Genomic DNA, 2,568 nt, shown 5'->3' with positions numbered 1-2,568 from the left:
TTTTTTTTTTTTTTTTTTTTTTTTTTTTTTTTTTTTTTTTTAACAGAAAAGCAGACTGAATGGTTTGTGTGCCAGAAGCACATAAAAGGAACACTGCTATTCTGGCACCTGCAAGCCTTGTTCGATCCATTGATCAGGAGGGTGTTCAGGCCTCATCCTGCACCTTGTTTTGGAGCGTTTTCTTTTTCTGCCCTTTCGTTTCCCTCGTATTCTAAACTTGGTCTTGTTATTGAATGTCCAAATAAATTAAGCCTAATCCAGGGTGGCGTGTTGCAGAAAACAGAGCTAGTCATCAAGACCCTAGAAAGTGCACATGACTTGATAGCTGACTACTGTTGCTCCGACGAGATTGCATTGCGGCAAAGGCGGATAGCGAACTTTCCGAAACCTTGTCGTAGTGCGGGCCGGTTAGCTCAGTTGGTTAGAGCGTGGTGCTAATAACGCCAAGGTCGCGGGTTCGATCCCCGTACGGGCCAGTTTCGTTTTTGGCGCCGACCGTGGTTCTTGCCGTATTGGTCCGCCGCGGTTTGAGCCCTTCCGTCCTCCTCCGAGAGACCTGAGAGCGCGCTGGTGGGCTGGAGGAGGGGCGGAAGGGGTCCCGGTAGTGACTGTGCCAAACGTGCGAAAGTTCAGCAGGGAATAGGCGCGGGGCGCTGTCACGCCTCGTCCCGGCGTGGGGGCTGCGGAGGGGGCAGGATGTGGAAGGGGCGGACAGCCGCTGAAGGGAAATGTCTGAGCCACAGAGGAAGCAGGCAGAGGTAAACTTGCCTGGCAAAGTTGGTTGGCTCTTAATTTTAATTCACGTGCTCTTCTTTTTTTGTTCGAGAAGTCCACGGGTGTGTTCCCAACGGCTGGACTGGCAGTCTGTGTGTGAGTGTGGTGTTTCATTTTAGAATGAAAATCTGGGAATAATACCAGGTTGTTTTATGTTCCCCATATTAGAAATCAGGAATTTATTGCAGTTCTGTACAGCAGAATCCTTACCATAAAGCAAGGTGCTGCAATGGATCCTCAGCCAGTATTCCAGTTAGGTTTGAATTGCTTATATTTGATGTGCGTTTTGGTGGTCAGGATTGCAAGAGTTTATCGTTGCTAGGTTTAATTTCTGCAGGTGGCTGTCTGGTTGTGGGGGTCAGCCACTGTCCACGGGGGAGTAATTGCAGAGCCCGTTCTCCAACCTCAAAACCAGTCAGGGAATAAAAGAGCAGATTAAACAGATTCACCAACATAGTGGGATAATGCTCTTGTGAAGACAGCAGAGGAATTCCCATTTTGTATGGGCTGCAGTGGCAGATGCTGGGCATGTTCTGGGGTTACCATTCAGTATTTTGACTAACTGGTTGCATACCATTGCACAGAGGACAATATGTGAGAAGACAAACTTCTGTTATTGCCAGGGACGATGCTGAACACTTGCATCTGAAGTGGAAGCTCCCAGTCAGTCCAGCTAAACCACTCCTTTTCACTATCAGGTACCAGTTGTTGCATTTCAGAGTTGCACAGACCAAATAAATCAACTCGTAGAACTCATTAAATGTCCTGAGTTGGAAAGGACACGCGAGGATCATTGAGTCCAACTCCTGGTTTCACACAGCACCACCCAGAATCCAAACCGTATGTCTGAAAGCAGTGCCCAACTGCTCCCAGAACTCTGGCATTCTGGGCCGTGCCCACAGCCCTGTGCAGTCCGTTCCATGCCCAGCGCCCTCTGGTGCAGACCCTGTCCCTGACCGCCAGCTCCCCTCCCCTGACGCAGCTCCATGCCGTTCCTTCGGGCCCTGTCGCTGTCACACAGAGCAGAGCTCAGTGCTGCCCCTCCGCTCAGTTCATTCTCTGTACTGAGACGATTGTATTTTCTTTGGTGCATGAGAGATCTCCACAACGGCTCTTAAATTCAGGTAGTTAAAACTAGACAGAAAGGGAGTTTGTGCTCTACTAAATTCAGTAGATGCATACTCATTTGCTCAGTACAGCTCTGAAGCGCTCTTTTCTAGTCACATCAGAAGTCAACTATTTCTTATATGATTCATATTAGTGAAACATCTAAGCATCTTGTCATCGCGGTGCTTTACTTGTTACTGGCTATTAATTAAGGTGAAATTCTGAGCGGTGAGGCTTCATCTGGTAGGTGAGTAATGTACAACCTGGAAACGCCATTATTGAAGTCAAAGGCAGGATGTGGTGGAAGGAGGTTTTCTTGAGATTAATTTGCATGTATCGAAGTGTAAGCATAATGCGATTATTATATATGAAGCTCAACCTTTGCTTAAAACTGATGTTCACCTCCTGAGCACAAATGGAAGCTGGAAAAGTGGCATCTTTATCAAAAAGCACAAACTTGTCATCAACCTCAAGCAAAGGTTTTCATTTAGTATCATTTTGAGTAGATGCGCGTGGGAGGAGAAGGAGGAAATGCCATAGAAACAGGACCAGGAAGGAGCAGAAAGCCAAGAATGTGGGCTGAATGAGTGCTGGCAGCCCAACGCTGCCGAGTTGAGGGTCTGGCTTAAAGGAGCTTGGAGTTGTAAGCAAAAGCCCAACAAGTGCTCTCCTGTTTGGGCCCTCGGG

General features: G+C 47.8%; 1 non-coding gene across 1 annotated transcript; it reads left to right on the top strand.

Annotated features, from left to right (window-relative positions):
• The first annotated feature begins 402 nt into the window (after positions 1 to 402).
• Positions 403 to 476, top strand: TRNAI-AAU. The gene has a single exon. It is a non-coding gene; the product is annotated as a tRNA-Ile (tRNA).
• The last annotated feature ends 2,092 nt before the right edge of the window (positions 477 to 2,568 follow it).

Source organism: Lagopus leucura, unplaced genomic scaffold (genome assembly GCF_019238085.1).
Source record: "Lagopus leucura isolate 7727_CA_CO unplaced genomic scaffold, USGS_WTPT01 Super-Scaffold_100001, whole genome shotgun sequence".
Lineage (NCBI taxonomy): Eukaryota > Metazoa > Chordata > Aves > Galliformes > Phasianidae > Lagopus > Lagopus leucura.
Note: the sequence above shows the minus strand (reverse complement) of the source record. Positions and strands in the feature narration are given on the sequence as shown.